Source organism: Mesoplodon bidens (genome assembly GCF_964165515.1).
Source record: "Mesoplodon bidens genome assembly, chromosome: 14".
NCBI lineage: Eukaryota > Metazoa > Chordata > Mammalia > Artiodactyla > Ziphiidae > Mesoplodon > Mesoplodon bidens.
The window spans coordinates 34,721,233-34,744,318 of record NC_138170.1 but is presented as its reverse complement, the minus strand read 5'-3'; the positions used below and the strand labels follow the sequence as shown (position 1 = coordinate 34,744,318).

The following is a 23,086-nucleotide window of genomic DNA, read 5'->3' as shown; positions in this document are numbered from 1 at the left end:
TTAGAGGGCTTGCAAGCTGTCACTCCAAGTCCTTTGAATTGGAGTGGCTGCTGCTGACGATTATGACTCAAGAACATGATAGGTTCAAAGCAAAGATTTTAAGATGATTAATATGACAGAAGGGTTTACATTTCTGAGTGTCCTTAACTAAGTGCTGTCCCGTGGGAGCACAGAGTTTTAGAAGACGAAACATCTAGAAGAATCTGGGAGCCCAGGGGAGTCGGAGATCTGTCCCTTTGGATTGAGATGCAAGAAAAACCCATAATCCAACCTTTTAGGGACCAATATTGAGTTCTCAGTTTTGGAAGTTCTCCCCAGGTAATTAAAGGTTTGCTGAGCTGCACAGCAGGTACTCATACACACGTGTTAACGAGCTGGTGCCCGTGCCTTGGGCTTCCTTACACCTTCCCCCAACGCGCGCGCGCGCGCACACGCACTCACATACACACACACACACACACACACACACGACCAAATCGCTTTTTTTCACCCTGAGACTGAACACAGCTTCACCAGACGCCCACCCCACGGATACACCCCAGACCTAGCTCCTTGCCTTCCCAGCCCCTCCACCCAGTTCCATTGTCAGAGCGGAACAAAAGGCCCAAGGCATCTTGGGTTAAAGGATTTTAACTCTGCCAATCCCAGGAGGCTCCAACAAGAAGCAGCTTCCTGCAGGAGAAAAGTGACTGAGCAATCTCCCCAGGGGCCAGGGGATTTTTTTTTTTTTCTGGTCCGAAAAACAGAACCCAGCTGTCAATCAGACACTCCCCCCCACCCGCCCACCCCCCGCCCTGGGTTCCCATCCCAGCCCCCACCCCGGGATTAGGAGCTTTGTCTCCTAGAGACCTCCCCGCAGCCAAACGCATCCTTAGGTCTCTTCGCTGATGACTTCTATTTGTGGCGGTCAGGCTTTCACCCAAGCCCGAGGGGCCGTCCCCGCCACCCCCATCAGACAGGACTCCCCCTCTGCTCCCCTCCTCGTCCCCCTGCCCCTGCCTCCCCGCCTTCACCCTGTGCGGGTACTGCTGCCCCGAGCGCCCGGATCGCCCACCGTCCCTCCCCCCCATCCGCATCCGAGCGCCTCTACTCCCCAGGGCGCCGCACGCAGCCAGGGGCCAGGCGGGAAGCCGGAGCCCGCCGCCTGCCCAGGGCCGCGGGTAGCTTCTCCGCGGTCCCGCGCGGCACCCTCTTCGGGCACCAGCTCCTGAACTTGGCCGGAAACGAACCCGTCCTCTAGAGCGGAAAGCTGCCGGCTTGTTGGGTGCTAGCAAGAGTCTATCCAGGGTCGAGGTTCGGTGTGTTTGTTTCCACGTGCCTCTGTCCTAACCGGTGAGTAGCCTCTGGAGAGCCCTTGCTGGCTGCTCTGCCCCAGTCCCAGAGGTTTCTGGAACAAAACTGCATTTGGTGTCAAACCCCTTTTGCTCACCCGGTAACTAAAGTTAAGTATGCATTCTTTGGTTGTTGTTGTTCTTGAGTTTTTCACGTAGACGAGATACCGGGTAAATTAGAAACATGTTTGGGAAAGGAGTGAGCAATCAATGCTGGCATTTAAACAACACAAAAATGCCCACCCCAGGCCACACGCCCAGGCGGCCGCGGCGCTCCCGGCGACGGAGCAGCGCCCTCTGGCGGCCGCGCGGGGGATCGGCCGCCCCCACCCCCAGGCTCCGGAGCGGGGAGAGTCGCTTCCCCAAGTCTGAGAAACACTGGGAAAACTTGGGAGGAAGGGAGTTTAAGGTGTTGCGACGCCAAGGTCCTGGGAAATGCTTTTTGTGGTTCCGGGACTAGTGCCCAGGCCAAGAGCCCCGGGAAGGGGCCAACATAAAAGAAAAACCCTTGTTCCACTCTCAATGGCTGCCTGAAATTCTGTGAACACAGCGTCATCCCTTACCCGAAGGCTTTGATTCTCTTTAAAATTCAAATGCCTCAAGGAGGGGTAACCTTAAAACAAGTGCCCGGTGGCAGGCTATGTCCAAAAATCACCAATGTCATCACCAAAAGGCATGATTATACCATAATCTGTAAATTTTATATGATGATGACATTTAGTAAGTATCATCGAATCTTTTTTCCCCCTATTGTTATCTCCCGGGGCATCCTTTTGTACTCTGAACAGCAGTGTTATTTTACGCTGCCCCACTCCCACTGACCATTCCCCCTATTTCAATTTGTCCCAAGTTTTCTTGTTCCTTGTACATCCTAAACGTTTCTCCCCTTTTCCCGCTTCTCCTCATTCTTACGGCTGCTGCTTGAGTTTAGGCTCACACAGCTCATTGTCTGGATCGGGGCTCCTCCAGTGGAGCAGCTGGAACCCTTCCATGACACCCGGGATCCCAGGTCCACAGGACTGTCTTGGGTTCTCTCTGTCTGCTCTACACGCAGCGCCAGCGTGTCTGCCAAGAGGCAGCCACCTTGGGCTGACTGCGGACACCCTCCCTGCAGGAGCTGAGTACTCCTGCTTCAGCTTCCTCTCTGTCTGGAGTTTCTCTTCGGAAGAGTATGCCTTCTCCTCCACCTGGTGGAAGCTGGAAGGGGTGAGCGTGCTGGGTTTCTGAGGAAACAGGCAGGTGCTCCCCCTCTCACTGTTTTCCTCTGAATCTCTTTTCCCTGCCTGAAGGGTTTCCACTTACTCATACTGTCTGGTGGGAATTCCTCCAACTTCATACCTTCCTTCTCTCTGAGGTGTTTTCAGCTGTGTTTATTGCTACACAACAAGCCACCCGGTGGCTTAAAACAAGAAACGTGTATTTATTGGGCTCCCGACTCTGTGGGTGTCAGCGGGGCAGCGTCTAGCTAGCCTGGCTTTGCGAGGCCTGTGTGTGTGTCCGTGGTGAGCTGGCAGGTCGTTGGATGGGTTAGGACCGCTTCACCCACATATCTGGTGGTTAGCAGGCTGTCAGCTAGGGTGAAAGGGCGACCGGGCCACGTCCCTCTCATAAGGCAGGACAGCCGACCCCAGGCTGCTTGCTGTAGCAGCGGGCTTCCAAGGATGGGGAAAGCAGAGCCACAAGGCTTCTTGAGGCCTGGGCTGGAAACCGGCCGCCCTCGCTCCCACCGCACTCTCTTGGTCAAAGCCAGTCGCCAGGCCGGGCCAAACTCAAGAGGTGGGAAACGGACTTCAACTCCTGGTGGAAGGAGCTGCAAAGTATTGTAGCCATTTTTGCGGTCCACCACTGACCCTATTCTCCCTCGGGCACGCTACTGATAAGTAAACACGTCAAGATATTAGATCCCTAAGCCGCCCCTAGGATGTTCAGAGCGCAGCGCCTAAGCGCACCAGCCCAGCAGTCAGCGTGCCTGGGTTTGGACCTTGGCTTCTCACTTATCAGATGCTGACCAGGAAAAGTTACCTTGCCTCTTGGGGCCTCGGTTTCCTAATCCGTAAAAGTGGGAGTTGTTGTACATATTAAAAAAGTTAATCCACGGTAAGTACTTACGCAGTGTCTGGCACACCGTAAATGTTCAATAAATATCAGCTATCGTGCCGCGGGGGGACGGCTGACTGCCCGGCCCACCAGGATTGCTGAGGCCACCAGTGCCACCTTCCACAGCTGCCCCAAAGCCCTCTCCCAACACTGCTGACACCGGCACCCCCAGCTGCCAGCTCTGCTGACGACACCTGGTGTTTCCAGGGCTGCACTGAGATGCCAGGGAAATGGCCCTGTCCGTTTTTACCAGCTCCTTCAGTGAAGCCCGTCTCTCTAGAGCTGTTACAAAAAGGGATCTGAAGTCAGACTGGAGGTTTGCTTGCAGCTCTTCTTCCTGAGAGATTTAGACAAGCTGATTCATCTCGCTGAGTCTCAGTTTCTTCATCTGTACAATGGAGGCAACAGCACCGCCTCCTACAGAGCATAGAAGGCATAATATGAATAACGTTAAGAGCCTGTGTTTAAAAGATACTGGCACTCCCAGGCCACAGAACCATGTCGTGCCTGAAACTGCCCCTCCCGTAGGTGCTGAGAAGTTGCCATGGATGAGCCCTGTTTCCCAGAAATATCCTTAGTCACTCTTAGCGTCCTCCCTCCCTCTGCGATGGGCCAGGATCCTGGGGAGCAGGCTGAACTCCCCCTGCTGGTTTAGTGTCTGGTCCCTCCACTCTACCTCCTGAGGCCTGACCTATGTTCTGTTTTCAACTTAGTATCTCTAATACCTAGCAGACAACTTAGCATGGTAGTTGCTCAATAAATATCTGATGAAAAAAGAAGGAATGGATGAGGAGGTAGGAGAGGAAAGACTTTTCCTCTACCCTCCTAGGTTCAATAGCTGGGTCTGTGAACTAAACTTACAACAGGCAGATTAACAGGAGAAAAGGTATACACATTTCTGGATTTCTAACATTACATGGACAGGGACATCACAGGAAAAAATGTGAGTACCCAGAAAGGTGATGAGATTTGAGAGCTTATATACCGTCTTTATAGGGAAGGAGCAATTTAGGGGCAAGATGAATGGGCCTTTTTTTTTTTTTTTTTTTTTTTTTTTTTTGCAATCGTGGCCTCTCCCATTGCGGAAGCACAGGCTCCGGACGTTCAGGCTCAGCGGCCATGGCTCACGGGCTCAGCCGCTCTGCGGCATGTGGGATCTTCCCGGACAGGGACACGAACCCGTGTCCCCTGCATCGTCAGGCGGACTCTCAACCACTGCGCCACCAGGGAAGCCCTGAATGGGCCCTTTGAAGAACAGATGGGAGATATGATAGTTTGTGACAAAGTTTGTCAGGGTGTTGTGTGGACTCCTAGTGTCCTCTCCTGTGACAATCTTCCCTGATTAGTGAAACTCCCAGCAAGGAGATTTTATGACAGTTGAATTCCTTTCGGAGGATCTGTCTTAGGCAGATGAGGGGAGTTTGGAGAAAGCCTCTCCCCACCTTTGCTGGTTTTTAACTGCCCTCAGCTCAAAATAATCAGAACAACAAAGTGGCATATTTTGGGGTGTCCTGAACTCCTGTGGGAATTTCACTTCAAGGACTTCTGATAGTTTTTCTTTTCCTTGGTGAAGCCATCTTTTTGGGGGATGACTTCCAGGCCACTAGGGCAGAAGGGAAGATGTTCCCAAGAACTGGGTTGGGTGGCATTCCTCAACCTGGCTGCCAGTTGCGATCACTGGGGAAGCCCAGGCCCACCCAGGGATGCAGGTATAATTGGCATGGGACCTGCCTTGGTGTCCAGAATTGGGAGTTAGCCCTGAAGTGTGCACGTTCATCATTTCCATCAAGTCTACCCCAGGATCGAGTCTTCCCAAGCTGATGGTGAAGAGCCCCAGATTCCACTGATGGTTCCCACAGAGTTCAGACCACAGCAGAAAATGAATTAGGCTGCCCAGAGGTTAAAGAGGACACAATAGGGCTTCCCTGGTGGTGCAGTGGTTGAGAGTCTGCCTGCCGATGCAGGGGACACGGGTTCGTGCCCCGGTCCTGGAAGGTCCCACATGCCGCAGAGCGTCTGGGCCCGTGAGCCATGGCCGCTGAGCCTGCGCGTCCGGAGCCTGTGCTCCGCAACGGGAGAGGCCACAGCAGTGAGAGGCCCGCGTACCGGAAAAAAAAAAAAAAAAAAGAGGACACCATAAATCCAATTCCATTCCTAAGTGTGTGTTTGTGTGTGCCTAGACACAATTGGGGGGAAAAAAAGCTACTCACTGCAACTTGATGCTTTAAGCGATTCATGAAATGAGTTAATATTCACTAATATGTGCCAGGCAGAGTAAATGTGAAAGCCAGGAACAAAGGCAGAGAATGAGGATGAGAATGCGGCTGAGGCTGGCTGCAGAGTAGATCCGGGGCCATGGACTATCTTGAGGGAGCCAGAGTCCAGGAGTCCTGTTAGGAAATCCATGAGCCAGTCAGGCAGGTGGCCATTCTAACCAGTGGCCCGGGCAGGGGGGTGGGGAGAGAGGGAGCAGCAGCCCCTTCTGTGATGCCGGAACTGAAATATCCTTTACCGAATTGGAGGAGAAGGTGGGAGTGGGGCTCCTGGTATGGAGAAAGCTGAGTCCATAAATCTGCCCCCCTTTTTTTCCTGCCTGCTGCACCTTTAACCTGGCTCTTTTGAAAGATGGATGTGTATGCATCCACAAACACATCGACTCATGCCGTAGTAGAAGGGTGGTAGTAAAGTGTGGAGAAGGTGAGTGGGCAGTGCTTGCAGCCCGGTTGGAGTCTGAGAAGACGAGGATCTTCTTGGAACACATCATTCTGGGATTGTGGGGGAAGACTGTCACCTTCATCAAATGAGACTTTTAAACCCTGGATTTTAAATTTCAGTTCCCAGGAAGGGGTCTGATTGTTCAAAGGATAAGGGACGTAAGGCGAAGGTTGCACTGATTCTGAGTTGGGCCCTCAAGTCTCTTTGTGACACTCAGACTGTAACACACAGGCTGCAAAAACCCTCGAGGCACAGGGTGGTCCTGGGCCACTTATAGCAGCATGAAGTGGGCTGCTTGTTTAGAACTTGTTCTAGGGCCCATCCCAGGTCTATCTAATCTCCAGCTACTGGACTGTCTAGGGATTGGACCAGGGAACTCCAAATTTTAAATATATGCCCCTAGCGACCCTAAGGTGCCTAAGGACCGAGGGCCTTTGTAGAATAGGTAGATGAGGATAGAGGAGGCCAGCGGCTCCCAAACCTGGGGGTTCAAGAATGCACCTGGCACTTTAAGAGCCAGCCTCTGGCCCTGCTGGATGTGAGGTGGGCCCTGTGCCATTCCTAGGATGACTGTGATCATCACTCAGGTTAGGTGTCCTGGGAGGGAATTAACTAGGAAGAAGCTTTCCTGATCTGTTTCTTGACTCTGGAAGTCTCCCCACATTGCCTCTTCATTGAGACTGGGGCATTCTGCATAGACCCCAGGGCAGGCCTAGGGCATGGAGATGTTGGGGCCATTGTGGTGGCATTCCACACTGCCCCCTCCAGCTTTACTGAGATATAATTGACGTATAACATTGTGGAAGTTTAAGGTGTTTGACATGTTGATTTGATCCTTACATATTGCAAAATGATTAACCATCAAAGCATTAGCTAATACTTCCATCACATCTCATAATTAGTATTTCTTTTTTGTGGTGAGAACATTTAAGATCTACTCTCTTAGCAACTTTCAAGTATACAATATGGTATCATTAACTATAATCAACATGCTGTATATTAGATTCCCCAGAACGAATTCATCTTATAACTGGAAGTTTGCCCCCTTTGATCAATATCTCCCTATCTTCCCCCAACCCTCCCACCCCAGCCTCTGGTAACCACCGTTCTACTCTTTATTTCTATGCATTTGGCTTTTTTAGATTCCACATGTAGAAGTGATAATATCCAGTATTTGTCTTTCTCTGTCTGACTTATTTCACTTAGCATAATGCCCTCAAGGTCCATCCATCTTGCTGCAAATGGTAGGATTTTCTTCTTTCTCATGGCTGCATAATATTCCATTGTGTATATATATGCCACATCTTCTTTATTCATTTGTCCGTTGACAAACACATAGGTTGTTTCCATATCTTGGCTGTTGTGAACAATGCTACAATGAACATGGCAGTGCAGGCATTTCTTCAGGATCCTGTTCTCACTTTCTTTAGATATATACCCAGAAGTGGGATTGCTGGATCAAATGGTAGTTGTATTGTTAATTTTTTCAGGAACCTCCATACTGTTTTCTAGAGTGGCTCTATCAATTTATTCAATACATTCCCACCCACAGTGCACAAGGGTTCCCTTTTTCCCACATCCTTTCCAACACTTGTTATCTCTTGTCTTTTTGATGATAGCAGTTCTCACAGGTGAGGTGAGGGGGGCCATTGTTTTGAAATATTTTTGAATTGATAAGAACCCCCCAATGGGTTCAAAGTTAGCAGAGTATCTGAATTAGGAAAACAAGCCCGTCCCCAAGGAGAATCAACTTTCTCATATGCTTTTGGCCTCAAGAGAGGGAGTCCGGCCACCATTCTGCTGTCTGTAATTCAGAACAGCAGACAGTGAAAAGTCAGCTATAACAGGGTTCTGACGCTCACACAACACACGTGTGTCTACGCCGGCTGAGGCTCTGTTTTCTGTTACCACTGGCCATGGAGGCCACATCTTTCCAGTGGGTGAACTTGAAGGCAATCTGGCCTTCAGCCCTCCGCCTTCACCTCAGGCAAACTTCCTTTTACAAAAAGCCTCTCAATTCTTATCCAAAAGTTACACTGTATGCAATTTATATTCTATTTAACATCAAAATGGGGAGGAAGTCTGCAAGATGAAAACTGTTTTCATAATAAGATGTTATTTGCCTTTTTCACTCTCATTTTCTTGTGAATATATGAAGCTATGTGCTTTGCAAAAACTCAGTCCGATAGTGAGTGAGTCCAGAAGCAGATAAGAGACTCCATCTGTCTTTTATTAAGCTAAACATTTTTAAAAATTACAGGAATGTAAAATGGAGCCACACTTCTCACTAACTTTTTTTGTTTTGGAAAATATAGGTTTAAAGATATATATGTTAATGTAGTGGATTTATTATTGTAATTTTAAGTAAATAAATATTTTTTAAACTTCAGTTTAATTTCTAATATGGTAAATAGAACACTCTTTGAGGCCCTCAGTAATGTTAAGAGTATATAGGGGTCCTGAGATTAAGAAGTTTGAGAACCACTGTCTTATTTCTTGTCCGTCCCCTAGGCTCCGCCCCCAATTTTCAAGTGTACAAGCTCGCCTTCCGCGCCAACTGTTGGAGTTCACCGTGGTGACCATCTGACATGTCTCAAACAGCTGCCTCAAAGCATCCTTCCTCCAGGTGCCCCCTTCCCACCTTCCAGGGTGAGAACGTGTTCCTTTAACACTCAGCAAACCTAGGATGGGGACAAGGGAACTCATGTGCAGTCGGGGGAGCAAGGGAACGAAAACACAGTCACTGCCCTCGAGGGACTTCTGATTTTGTGGGAGATACGGACGGGCAAGCAGCTGCCCAGGAGATACCTGTCATTGCTGTTTGCCAGTTACATCCTGGGGAGAAAGCAGGTATTGCGCCAGCCTTCCAGTTTCTTTCCCTTCCGCTGCCCCAGATTCCCGAGATCCCGGGGCCCGCGCGCCCCCTGGTGGTCGTGCCTCGTCTATGCAGCCTTTTCCTTCTGGAGCTGCAGGAGCGCCCTAGGGATCCTCAAGTTTGGGGATCGCCGCGCTGTGGCTCCATCGCTTAGGATCTACGTCGGTCCTCCGCGGCCTCTTGTTTGTCACTCTGAGCACGTTTATCCCTTGGTGACTAATTCCAGCCCGCTTCTGCCTCTGTGCCTGCCCTTTATGGATGCTAGGCATCTTGTGGATTCCTTCCCCACCACCAATGCCATTAGGTGACAGAGTACGCCATGGTAGAGATAATGGATCCGAGTTCAAGGAGTCCGATGACAAAGTTCCACTTCTTACTGATATGCCTAAGAGCAAATTATCTGATGTCTAAAGCAGCTCTGGATATTGGCGACTGAGGGATATCCTACGTTGGGGTCAAGTTCTTTCAGGAGGGGGGAAATGCGTCTGGACCCTCTGAATCTCATTGGCTTAAGTCGGATTCCTTGCTCCTCCGGGGCTCATGGTCGTACTTTCTGCATTCTGAGGTGGGCATCAATACCACAAGACCCCCACCAGTCCTTCTAGGGCTTTTTTCCAGGGACATAGGGGCCCTCCTATTATAAACAGGACAGGAGTGGTCTACCATAAAATCCCAGAACACCTCAAAGTGGGTATGCAGATGAGCACTTTGACCCTAGCTTACTCAATACAGAACAAAGCTCTAAAATTGAGGAACGAAACGCTACAGTGTCTTTCTTTTCATCAAACCCTAGAACTTCAGAATGAGAGTACCCTCAAACAGCATTGGGGGTTGGGAGGGAGCTTCAGAGACAGCAGGGTGTCCTTGGGGACCAGCCTAAGGGCTCTCCTACAGTTCTGACCCAGAGTCCGTCAGCAGGAACCTCACTGCCCCGTAAGCAAACTCAACCATCTTAACCTAGTGGTTTCCATGGTAACCATCAAAGAATGATCCCCTTTTCATTCCCACAGATGTTTCTCCCACCCCTCCCCCCAATAGTCACTTTCAGCTATGACCTGGAACTGGCTTCCATACAAATACTATTTGCAAAGGTATCATTTCCCCCTTTCAATCCATGTTTTAAGAAAGTAGAAACTGTTTCTTTAATTTACACAGAAACGCCCTTCAGGTACATGGGAGTTTATTTTAGTATTCTTATTTGTGTAATAATTCATTTTAAATTAAAATTAAAAAAATTTTTCTTCTAAAAAATTTTCAAACAGAAAAGAAACATTCAAAATGTTCTTTCAACATTTTTGAAGAAAATCTGGTCTTTGTGAAGAATGATAAGAGGTTATGAAATAAACACCATTATCTACAAAAGGAACTCATAGATTGTAAGCCTTAATCCTTATTAGGGCTATGGTGAAAATGGCAGAGCCTAACATTTTAGCTTTGAAGCACAAGAAGAATATAAATAAACCTTTAAAGTATAGTAAAGCGTAGATAGTAGGGGGAAATTTTAAAAAATCAATTAATCACGCTGTCCTTCCACAACGCCTTCCCATCTTTTCCCCAGCAGCCCCCTCACCCTTCACAACCTTTAAAACATCCACAATGAGAAACCCAGGCAGTGCGAACACCTGCTGCTCTTGTCCTAAACAAAGGTTGGGTAAACTACGGTCCTTGGGCCCTTTCTGGCCCAGGGCCTGTTTTTGTATGGCCAGTCAGCTAAGAATGTTTTTTTACATTCTTAAAGGGCTATAAAACAAGCAAACACACAAAGAAGGATATGCGACAGAAACTAGATGTCCACCCTGTGGCCATGTGTGATCTGTGAACCATCTCTTCTGTTGGCTGCAGGAATCCTGGTGAAAGGTGCCTTTTCTTCCATCCAGGCAGCAGTGACAAGAGGTACAGCCGAAGTTGCCATGCCGACAGGGAATTCAGTTCTTAAAATAGTCAACTGTGCTCAGGCATTTTCGGGGTGGGTGGGTTTGGAGGGAGGGGGTTAGGGAGAGGGGTGGGGAGAGATGATAAACGAATGAGTCAGACCCAACTGGTGACAGCTGTTCCATCATCCTTCTGGTAAGACGGCAGGAGGGGACTCTCTAAAAGGAGGTCTGAAAGAGACATTTTCCATTCAAAGAGTAGGGATAGCTCTGTTTCCTTGCGCTATTTTCCTGCCCGACAGAAGGAAGTTCCCCCACCACCTCTCCTCCCTCCCGCCACCCTGCAGGCTCTTCCCTGCAGAGAACAGAAGGGGGGAAACACGCCCATCTCAAAAAGAGCCTGCCCTGATTCGGAGGGACTGGGTGTGCTGGGGATTCGTCTGTGCAGGGGTGGGAGGCGTCCATTCTCACTCTGGGCTGCCTCAAGGCTTCCTCTGTGGGAGGCCCGCGTCTCCCCTCATCTCGGTCATCCTAATCAGCGTCATGGAACCAAAAGGAAAGTGTATCCCTATCAATGTGTCTTTTATCCAGATAGCCCAATCAACCAACAGTCATTCTTTGAGAATCTCCTGTCACCCCTTTGTTGTGCCCCCAATGCCTGGAAAGGAGAACTAAGTCCTTTTTTTCAATTGTGGTAAAATATACATAACATAAAATTTGCCATTTTAACCAGTTTTTAACTGCACAACTCAGTAGTGTTAAATACATTCACACTGGTGTGCAACTGTCACCACCATCCATCTTCAGGATTTGTTCATCTTCTGAAACTCTACACATAACTCCCCATTCTGTACCCGTCCCCCCAGCCCCTAGCAACCACTATTCTACTTTCTGTCTCTATGAATTTGGCTATTCTAGGAATCTTATAGAAGTGGAATCAGTATTTTCTTTTGTATCTGGCTTATTTCACTTAGCATATCTTTAAGGTTCATCCATGTGTCAGAATTCCATTCCTTTTAAAGGCTGAATAATATTCCGTTGTATGTATATACACATTCTGTGTATCCATTCATCCATCAGTGGAAACTTGGTTTGCTTCTACCTTTTGGCTACCGTGGATAATGTTGTTCTGAACTTCGGCAGCTGTTTGAGTCCCTAATTTCAACTCTTTTATTGGCTAAGTTCATTTTCAGAAAGAAAAAACTAAGCCACATGAGATCCCACCCATGGTGCAGAAGATGCTACAGCAACATTTGCTTATCTCTTCTATCCCATCCATTCAAAATCCATCTCTTATGAGGCCAGCTGCCCCTGGTCCCCTGTTGTCTTCCCTCCTCCAGGCTCTAGCCCTCTGCCCTTACTGCTCACTACCTTGAGCTCAAGGCCCTGGGGACATCTGGTCTCAGATCCTTCATCAAGGACAGTGGAGAACTTTAAGGTTGATAGTTAGTTCTTTCATTTTTTTCATAGTTGAGCATCATTACAGTAAAACGTTCTAGGTTTAATGCCAATTGTATCTTTTAGCATCATTTCAATGTGTTTTTATACAAAAGGACCCATTTCCCACCAGGAGCAGGGAAGGAAAGGATTCAGTGGATAGACATAACACTAGGAATTTTTTTGGTCGGGAGTGAGCACGTGGTCTCAGTTGGCTCACTCAGGCTGAAGGGAAGGAATTTTATTTCGTGGCTGGGCAAGATGTTCTTTTTTTTTTCCCCCCCCTGGGGGTGTTCCACTTGATGCTGATTGAAAGGAAGCTGGGCTGTGGATCAAGCTGACACCTAGGGAGGAAGGCAGAGCTAAGAGAATAGCAGAATAGGTGCTAGTGTCCTGATTGTGCAGGGCCTGAAGCTTACTCGACTCCAGTTACCTGTTAGGGAACCAATAAATTGCCTTGTATTTTAAGCCTGATTTGGTAGGGCTTTCTGACCCTCAGGACCAAATTTACCCCAAGAAGAGTGGAAAGTCATTTCAAGGTATAAGCAGGGAGAGTCCAGGAAGAGGGTGACATGATCCGATCTGCATCACATGGTTGCCCTGAGCTCTAGCTGCAAGGTGGAAACGGGTTAGTGGGGAGGTGGGGTGGTTGCAGTTGGAGGTGCTACTGGACTAGTTCTGGTGAGAGGTGGTGGAGGAAGAGAGAGGGGAGCAGATCTGGGAGATTTTAAAAGAAGTTTTCTCTATGAGATCGCGCTGATCCCCCCGAAACCCCAAACACACACAGACACATGGATGCCAACGTCAATGGCTATCCAAAGCCCCGCCCCATTTCTACAGATTTGGGGAAGCAGGGAAGAGGTTTTCATTTCTCATGGACATTTCTGCCTCACGGGCTCCCACCTCTAGGAGCGGTTTGGCTGTTCTGCCAAGTCATGGCTGGCGTGAAGCTCAGTCCTTCGCTGGTTTCTACAGCCCCTCACGTAGATGGTCCTGGTGAGGCGGGCTCACGCTGCAGTCTTCTGCCACTTTGTCTCATTCCTTTCTTTTTCCTCCTCCCAACTCTGTACTTGATCCCCTCCCTCATGGGTTCCTTGGGGAGCTCCAATTTTTCTCTCTTCATGGTGGGAAAAATTCAGCTTTCCCAGCTCCTTCCCTCAAACTCGCACATCTGGCTTCTTCAGGGAGCTCGGAAGAACCAAGGGCCCCCATCGGGCACAGTCTGCTCGCCTCACAAGGCAGGTGAGTTCTAAATAGCCAGCTTTCCCCCGTTGTCGTTCTCAGTATGGATACTTGTCTCCCACGGCTGGATTACGAACTTCTTGCAAGCCGGACCATGTTGTCCTGGTCTCTGTGATGTCTACTGCACCTAGCACTGTGGGCACTTGTGCAACTGGTCAAACCCTGCTTGTTCCAAAGCAGCCTAGCCGCAGGCCATAGCCAAATCAACCCAGTGTCTTCAGGAGGATGAGAGGTTTGACACACTGACTGATTGAGGACTCCTGTGCACAGGAAAGACCTGAAATGATTTCATAGAGCAAATATTTGTTGGGCATTTCCTGTGTGCAGCATGAAGTGGCCTGTGGCACTGGGGCATACAAAGATGAAATCGTTCCTCTGCCCTCGAGGGTCCCACCATGGAGGGGAAAACACACACACTGCTGACAGCCTATCAGGGGACCAAAACAGGAATTACTGGATATGGACTATGGGACCCAGAGGAATGGATTCTGTCTGGGGTGGGAAGGTAGGTTGAGTGATTAGGGTGGGAGGGTGAGTCAAGTGGGCTTTACAGAGGATATGACACTATCGTGGGCACTTGAGGCATAACTAAGATGCGAGGAAGTGCCTGGTCCCCTCTGAGAGTGGGGAGTAGTTGGCATGACAAGTGTGCCTGGAGCTGGGATGGAGGGGAGGGACCAGGCTGGACAGGCCTCGTCATGCCTCGCCCAGGAGATGTGCTGCTTTCCTGGAGGTGACGTTTGGGCACCCAGCAAATGTTTTAGCTTGATTCCCCTCCCTCCATGCCAGGGAAGAGCAGGGGGCGGAATGGGTGAAAATCTTTAAGATGTTGGCTTCCCTTAATCAGCCCCTTAGGCCGCTGACATTCTGGCTCCCTGGAGTCTAAGGGAAGAAAGGAGTGGATTGAAAGTGAGAAAATAGTCGAGTGAAGGAGTAAAAAACAGCTGCAAGCACAACACTCCTTTGGAGATGGAATGAATAAATGAGATAAAATCCTAAATAAATACCTTGCATGGTACTAATTGCGTTTTAAAAGCTGCCACCAGAGCCCAGATAAAACGATGCTGCATTTCATTAGTGGCTCCTTTAATTCTATGGTATTTGCCAGCAAAGCCCTATTAAAGCACTCTGTAATTAAAGACCAGTTCTGGGTCCTGTAATTTAGAGCATTATCAAAATATGGCAAGTGACTGGAGGTAAGGAAATAGAAACAAACACCACTTTCATAAGGTCCTTGGAGATCACACAGAGTGTGAATTTTAAAAACTCAGCCTCTGTACCGCCCCTGCCCAAGGGGTCTTGTCCACATCAGTATTTTCCATTTGATGGGCAACCAGTTACATTTTTAGTATCCCACAGGAGTGTAGGTGGAGAAGTAAATCAGTTCTTTTATTAAAATGATTTTTTATGGTGATATAATTCTCATAACATAAAATTACCACTTTAAAGCGTATAAATGAGTGGTTTTTAGTATATTCATAACGTTGTACAACCATCACCACTATCTAATTCCAGGACATTTTTATCATCCCCAAAAGAAACCTCGTGCCTGTGAGCGATCAGTTCCCATTCCTACCCACGCAGCCCCCCACCCAGCCCCTGGAAACCACTGATCTGCTTTCTGCCTCTATAGATTTGCCTATTCTGGACATTTCATATAAAGGGAATCATACAGTATGTGGCCTTTTGGGACAGGCTTCTTTTACTTAGAATATCTTCAAGGTTCATCTGTGTTATAGTATGTATCAGGACTTCTTTCCTTTTTGTGGCTAAATCATACTCTGTTGTCTGGATATACCACTTTGGTTTATCCATTCATCTGCTGATGAACATTTGGGTTGTTTCCATTTTTTAACCATAATTAATAATGCTGCTATGAACATTCATGTACAAGTTTTTGTGTGAATCTATGTTTTCAGTTCTTTCAGGGAGTGGAATCGCTGGGTCATATGGTAGATCTTTGTTTAACCTTTTAAGGAGCTGCCAGGCTATTCTTCACAGCAGCAGCAACTATTTTATATTCCCAAAAGCAATGTATGAGGTTTTCAATTTTCCCACATCACCAACACTTGTTATTGTCCGTTAGTTTTTTTTTTTTTAAATAATTTATTTATTTATTTATGTTTGGCTGCGTTGGGTCTTCGTTGCTTTCCCCGGGCTTTCTGTAGTTGCGTTGAGCGGGGGCTACTCTTCGTTGCGGTGCACGGGCTTCTCATTGTGGTGTCTCCTCTTGTTGTGGAGCACAGGCTCTAGGTGCGCGGGCTTCAGTAGTTGTGGCTCGCGGGCTCTAGAGCACAGGCTCAGTAGTTGGGGTGCATGGGCTTAGTTGCTCCGCAGCATGTGGGATCTTCCTGGACCAGGGCTCAAACCCACGTCCCCTGCGTTGGCAGGTGGATTCTTAACCACTGCGCCAGCAGGGAAGCCCCTGTCCGTTAGTTTTTATTACAGCCCTCCTTAAGTGAGAAGAAGTATTTCGTTGTGATTCATCCATCCTTTAACCATGAAAATAGCCACCCTTTGTCTTTGCGGTGAACCACATAGATTCTCTCTGCGTTAGGCCAGATTCTCTCTGTATTAGGCCAGCAGGAGATGGTCTGTGGTCCTGCTTCTCCTGTTCCCTCCATCGGGAACTGGCCTGGAGATGCTCGTGACCCAGGACACCGCAGCAGGTGCTGAGCAGGAGTCAAGTGGATGGGAGTCCCAATCCTGGTTCTGCCACGTCTTAGCTAGGGTGACCCGGGCAAGTTACTAAAGCTTCCTACACCTCATTTCTTACATGGGAGTCATTTAAGTAGAGTCGCTGTCTTTCAAGGACTCTAAGAAACACCCCTTTCACATCTTACCATCTCCGAAATCAGGATGTGCCTTTTTTAAAAAGAATTTATTCATTTATTTAATTTTTGACTGCATTTGGGTCTTTGCTGCTGCACGTGGGCTTTCTCTAGTTGCTGAGAGCGGGGGCTACTCTTCGTTGCGGTGAGCGGGCTTCTCATTGCGGTGGCTTCTCTTATTGCGGAGCACGGGCTCTAGGCACACAGGCTTCAGTAGTTGTCACACATGGGCTTCAGTAGTTGTGGCTCGCGGGCTCTAGAGCGCAGGCTCAGTAGTTGCGGTGCACGGGCTTAGTTGCTCCACAGCATGTGGGATCTTCCCGGACCAGGGCTCGAACCCGTGTCCCCTGCGTTGGCAGGCGGATTCTTAACCACTGCCCCACCAGGGAAGCCCAGGATGTGTCTTAACGTGTATGTCAGGCAGGCTGAAGTCGGGACCTTGTTGTCACTGCCTGGACATCAAAACTTGCTGACCAGCTGTCAGCTGCCAGGGAGAAAACCCCAGAGACAGTAGTGGAGCCTCCTTTTAATGATGCTGTGTCACCTGGGTGCTCTTGGCACCCAGGACAACAATGTGGGGAAAAACATAGGCCACCATGACTCTGAGTCAAAGCGTGATGAGAAGAGTGGACCCCAAGTGTGAGGAAGTTTGGAAATACCATAACCAATTTATTTCACTTGTATTTTGCTTTTTATCTATGCACAGGAGTGATGTATGGCAAATATCTTTAAATAAATCTCAAAGAGCTCTTTCAGTAAGTACAAAATAAAACTTGTAAGTACTAAGAAACTCTTGTGTCGATTAATTGGCTTTTCTTTTCTTTTTTAGGCAAGCATAAAATTATGACACAGGTTACAATTGCTGGTGAAATACAGGTACCTACTTCCCACGGGGAGAAGCTGTTGAGAGAACCGGCTGGGACACCGTGAGTGAAACACTTACCACAGGGCCTGGCAGGGGGCAGTCCTGTTATCAACACTGATGGTTAAGAGTGTTCTTAATAACAATGTACCCACTCGACTCATATTAGGACATGTGTAATGAGTGACACCTCTTCTGATCCTTCACTCCATGACTAATCCTGGAGAAGGGAAAAACCATAACTAATGCTTTTTTTTTTATAGATCTCAGAAAAAAATCAATAAAGTCAGCTGTCCTAATAAATACAACATTTCAACAATGTTAGTCAAAGACTCTTAAGGCTTGCTGTGTGCTGTTTGCAACACTGGAAGGTGACACAGAGATGTTGGCCTCTTCCTAGGGGACACGCATTGGGCACCATACACATCAGTCCTGCCCAGCAGTGGAGTTCTGTGCCCCCAGGGGTGCATGTGGTTCAGCCACTCCCTCTGGAAAGCCCGCTAACTCTGCCCTCTGTTGTGTGGATCTCTTCCCAGCGCTTCACACTGGTAACTTTAAATTGGCTGAGGCATGAGTATTTACATGACGGGAATCGGCAAACACCATTAATCAGGACTTTTTAAAAAGTTAACTTACTAGCTTATCACTGCATCGAAGGTACTGAGTTCCTGGGGTGGAAGTGGTATCTGTAAACTCAGTCCCAGACCACAAGCCAAGGGCCACTCACTGGATCAGCAGGGATGTTTGGGCACCATGGGCATTTGCCCTACTTCCCTGGATACATATTCTTGCAACATCGTCCATTTCCATGTGGCTGTCTTTGGGGTGTGGGTGACCTGTTAGAAGGTTCTTCTTGCTCCTGTTTGTGAGATGAAAGTCAATGTAGAGTCAGCGTTGCTAAGAGCGTTCTCTAAAATGGAGCTGAGAGACCGTGGAAGAAGTATGATTTACACACTCCTCGGCCTGGTTGGAATCTGAGCCCTGACCACTTATTGTCTTAACGCAGGCATCCAGAACATCTGCCCCATGTTCCAGAAACTCAAGATACTTATCAGACCCTTACCCTAAAATAACCCATGACAACCTATCCCTTAAGGACAAATATTTCCTTTCTTGCGTCAGGGTCAATCCTAGTTCTTACAAGACAACTCAACAACCTCGTGGCTTTAACCTTTATAAGCCCCGGACTCTTTCTCTTCCCTGGAACACTCTTTCGGTTTTACCTGAACCGGTATCTCCTGAATTGCAATTCCTAAGTCCACAGAAACTCTCTTCTAATTCGCAGCCTTCTGTGTTTCTTGGTCGACATGTTTCAGCTGCGAAACATCTTCCAGACACTGAGCAAACCCCTCTCCATGGTTTCTGTGTGGCTGGAATTAGGCTGAGAGTTCAGGCTTCTGAGGGCTGAGTCAGGATGAGAGTGGAACAGAAACAAAAGCACAACAGAAGAAGAAAACAATGCCTATTTGACTACTGGAAAGAGGATGGAGACAGGCTTTCTCTTAATTCCTTAGTAGAGGGGGACCCAACAGAAATTATTAGCATGCTCGGGTGCATAGACTTCCTGCCCCTCCAACTCCTCAAGGAGAATTCTATAAGTGCTAGTGCTCGGGTGCATAGACTTCCTGCCCCTCCAACTCCTCAAGGAGAATCTATAAGTGCTAGCCCGGTTTCTCTACTCCTTCCCTCAACTCTCCTTATGAGGTTAGAAGACATAGTAATAACGACCAAACAAGAGAAGAATGGGGAGAGGAGAAAAGCAAGCCAGGTTGCCTGGGGGAGAGGCAGTGTGCGGAGGGTGGTGCTAGGACAGCTATGGGGCGAGGGAAGTAGATGGGAGGGCCGGGAGTCTCATGATTCTTGGATTATTTGAATAGGTCATACATGCACAAGGGACCCAATTACGAAATCTCCCCCACCCTCTAGCTTTGGGCTCCAGCACCCCGTTATTTTCCCTAGAAATAACCCCTCTTATTAGTTCTTTGCATATCCTTCCAGAAATTCTCCATGGCAGAGGTTTTCAAACTTCCCTGTGGATGAGAATCACCTGGGTGTGTTTAAACAAAGAATGGTAACTGACCCCTGAGTTTCTTTTCTGATTCAGAGGCTCTGAGTGCTGTCTGAGAATCTGCATTTCTTACAAGTTCTCTCCGATGCTGATGCTGCTGGTCCAGGGACAACACTCTGAGAACCACTTTTCTGAAGGTATTCATGGGAACATTTAACACTTACCCCTTTTTTCTGAAGTAATTTGAGTATCTGTTCCTGGCAATGGACATATCCCTTAGGACACCATTGATGGCCTTCCCTATGCTGGTTTCTTCCCCTGGGCTACTCTCCTCCCTGATCTCTGTTTATCCAAGGCCCAGTTCAATGTCTGCTTCCTCCAGGCAGTCTTTTTTGGTTCTTTCCCTATATGGAAGGAAACTTCTCCTTTAAACTCTCATAGGAGTGTTTGTCTGAGCCTTCTAAGTGCACCTGTTATTTATGAGAATGGGATGTTAAATGGAACTCTTTCTTCTTTGGTTTTTACAATTTTGTTAAAGAGATATCAGACCCTAAAGTGAGTTTAAGAGATCACTAAATGCAGAATTTAGGTTTCAAGTCCTTTGGACTTTCCCTGGTCATAAAATGGTTGATAGGATTTTTTTTAGAATTTCTTAGGAGCGGGCTGTGCTGTAAACCTGGAGAGAGAAAGGTGAGACCAAATGGGAGTGTCACTTCTTTCCCCTCAAGCCCAGAGAGATTGGGCTTCAGTAGTTGCTTGAGAGCTTTATGTGGGGTCTTTGCAGCTGGGGGCCTCTATGGACCAGGGCCAGATTCATGCCTGCCTGAGAGAGCTGAAGCAGCCTGGGGCCAGGGAGAGAGAGGGAAGGAACTGCCCTCCACCCAGGGCACAGCAAGGGGAGTGTTGCTTTCCTTGTAGACCAAGAAAAGTGTCCAAGGAAGCCACTGTGGGAATATCTTAAATCCCATCCAATATGGTCAGGATGGTAGGCGGGCAGCCAAAAGGAAGTGGGAACCTCCAGATTCCATGTTCTGCAGTGACAGAGTCCTGGGAACTTCGGGTAAGCCCCCGGTTTGGGGGATCTTTGAGGAACCCCCAGAGCGCCCATGAGCTCAAGAGTTACCTTAACCCACCTGCCATTCAGAGGACCCTGGGGTCTGGAGACAAGGGTACCATCTTGGATTCTTCCCTTTCTCCCTGTGGGCAGGGACCCTGTTGGCCTGCTGGTGGGAAAGGGGGCAGGGAGGAGAAAAGCTACCCCACCTCCCTTCTCAGGTCGCCAGGGAGATAGAAGAAAATGTAAGGCCACATCAAGTTCAGAGTTTTGATTATATAGGATGAACATTCTATCCACAGGTGACTGTGGTTGGGCCTTAAAGGGGCTAGGGGCTGTAACACTGCAAATTCCCTAGAGTGGGAGGACAATCCACAGCCCTGCTGGAGTTTTCATCAGGGGCTGGCAAAGTTGTCCTTTTGATTGCTTATGCATTGTGTTTGTTTAAAATACCAGACACACACACACACCCTACACAATCTTGTTATCGCTTTATGCTATAAACTCCTTGATATCATGGCTTATAACACCTTTGTGGCCCTTTGGCGCCTAGCTCCATACCTGGCACACAGCAGGCACACAAGGGATATCTGCCCATTTACTCCTTTATTCTTTTATTCAACATTTACTGAGAATCCATGCTCAGCGCTAGTGATAGAGCAGGAAAAGAAAGGGATACGCCTCCTGTCTTCCAGGCTCTTGCTGTCTGCTGAGCAGTACAAGAGAAGCTCGTGTAGAGCTCACACCAGTCAAGGGGGAGGAAATGCAAATCCCCACGGCAGCCAGGCAGGTTCGAGTACGTGGGCAAGTGTAAGACAATCAGGGTGTCGGCAGCTTTGGCAGAACAGGACACCCACCGCGCCCCTCGGAAGGCTGCAGCTGCTCTTTATTGCCTTCTGAGAATTCAAGCCCATTTGTCCAAAAGGAGTCATAAATCTGGATTTTCATGTGAAATGTCCCGAACAAAACACATCTGGTGGGCCAGTTCAGTGCAAGGGTCACCGTTTGGGGCCCCTTTGCTGTTGTTGGCACTCTCCCTGGTATTCTCCTGTAGAAGGAGGGGCTGCCAGTAATCGAGGACCATGTGCTGCTTCTTTAGGAATTAATAAGTCAGCGTTTGGAGAAGCTTTATACAAAGAACTTAGCTTTATTAAAATGCTCCTTTGGCCCAAAGAATAAATATTTAAAAAATCCCAACCCTAAGTGCTTAATCTGCTAAAATGTACAACAAATAAAATGAACACTCTCAAAAGAGCTTGCTTCCTGTTTTAGAAGAGGCCCCATGGCTCTACAATCTGATTACAGAGAAGTGGCCTTTCCTGCCAGGGGTATGACAAGAAGCCACAAACGGACCAAGCCACAGTTTGAGAGGAACTAGCCAGCAAGTTGCATTAACTGCAATTTCATTACCCTGAAAAGGATTCCATTAGTTGGAGACTTAGTGACTGCTTCTGGGGCCGATTCCTCCTTCTGGGGCCATCCTATGCTCCCTGCCCTGTCACTGCTGAGATCACAAGGTCCAGAAGCCAGGCTGTAAGTGGAGCTGAAGAAGTTCTGGGAGACAGCACACAGCAAGGCAGGCAGCCCAGGAGAGACAGCCAGCTGAAACCCTTCTCTCCAAGTTCTGTTTCCTGTTCTGCAGACAGACCCAGGGGTGACACTCTACACAAGTATGATGTATGTCTCCTTTGGGGTACAAATATAGTCACATTTCTTATTTTTACCATTAATAACTCCCATCTACTTTTATTAGTGGAAAATCTAATCATCTACCTATTGAGCCATCCCTTTAAACTTTCCAAGAATCCTGTATTTTTAGTCGGCAGAGGTCAGTGCTGTGAGCCAAACCAGCTCACCAGCGCTGTTGTTTCTATTTCCGCCACAAGGTGTCGCTGTTGAAGACTGGTTTTGCATAGGTCAGCACAGCACTTGCTCTAGATTTTGGCGATGCCCTTGCCCGTACAGGTCCCTTGCCAGCCACAGTAGTGCCACATTCCAGCTTTTAAGGTGGCAATACTTTTTATTAGTACACATATGTGGGACTTCCCTGGTGGTCCAGTGGTTAAGACTCTGTGCTTCCAATGCTCAGGGGGTGGGTTCAATCCCTGGTTGGGGAATTAAGATCCCCCATGCTGCACAGTGCAGCCAAAGGAAAAAAAGAAAAGTACACATATGTATTCCCAAAGCCTGACCCTGTGCCAGGGTGGCTGCCTCTGGATTGCCATTATGTATTTGTATGAAGGTCACCATCCCAGAATCCCCATAACCTCCCTCAAACTTCCCCTTTGTGGCCCTGGGTGTCCTTTCCTGCTATCAGACTTTGGTCAACGACATCCCAACGAGCTTTTGTAAGTTTAAATCTCAGAGAGCTTGGGGTAAAGGGGTCTTCGTTCCTTCCCTCCTTTAAGACTCTGAGATGGTTTTGCAAATGCGTCCCTCCCTTTTCAGAACTCTGCCTAACAAGGGGTCTTAGTGAAGGGCTGCCTTGCTAAATCAAGCAAAAAGTCCTGTTATTCCTTTTAATTGTCAAAGACAAAGATCTTACACCCAGGGCAGGGGAGGCTCTGTTTGCCAAAAAAATTTTTTTTAACTGAAAGGGAGCAAATAGCACCTCCTCTCATAAAAAAAAAAAAAAAAGCCTTGCTCCAACATTACTCTCTCCTAACTGTACGGAGAAGGAGTCAGTGACTTAAAAATTAATTCAGACCTTACCTCACTATGCACCCTATTCCAGGTTGTTGAAGTTAAGAAGAGATAGTTGAG

The 23,086-nt window shown here is 48.1% G+C and overlaps 1 long non-coding RNA gene across 3 annotated transcripts; it reads left to right on the top strand.

Annotated features, from left to right (window-relative positions):
* Nucleotides 1-849: 849 nt before the first annotated feature.
* On the top strand, nucleotides 850-21,926 carry LOC308627912. Of its 3 annotated transcripts, none has more exons than XR_014017466.1 (7): nucleotides 850-1,332; nucleotides 8,655-8,792; nucleotides 10,757-10,911; nucleotides 17,229-17,325; nucleotides 17,525-17,632; nucleotides 19,366-19,466; nucleotides 21,596-21,926. It is a non-coding gene; the product is annotated as an uncharacterized lncRNA (long non-coding RNA). The 3 variants fall into 3 exon arrangements; XR_014017467.1 differs by having other exon boundaries at nucleotides 8,655-8,993; nucleotides 17,229-17,275; XR_014017468.1 differs by having other exon boundaries at nucleotides 8,655-8,993.
* The last annotated feature ends 1,160 nt before the right edge of the window (nucleotides 21,927-23,086 follow it).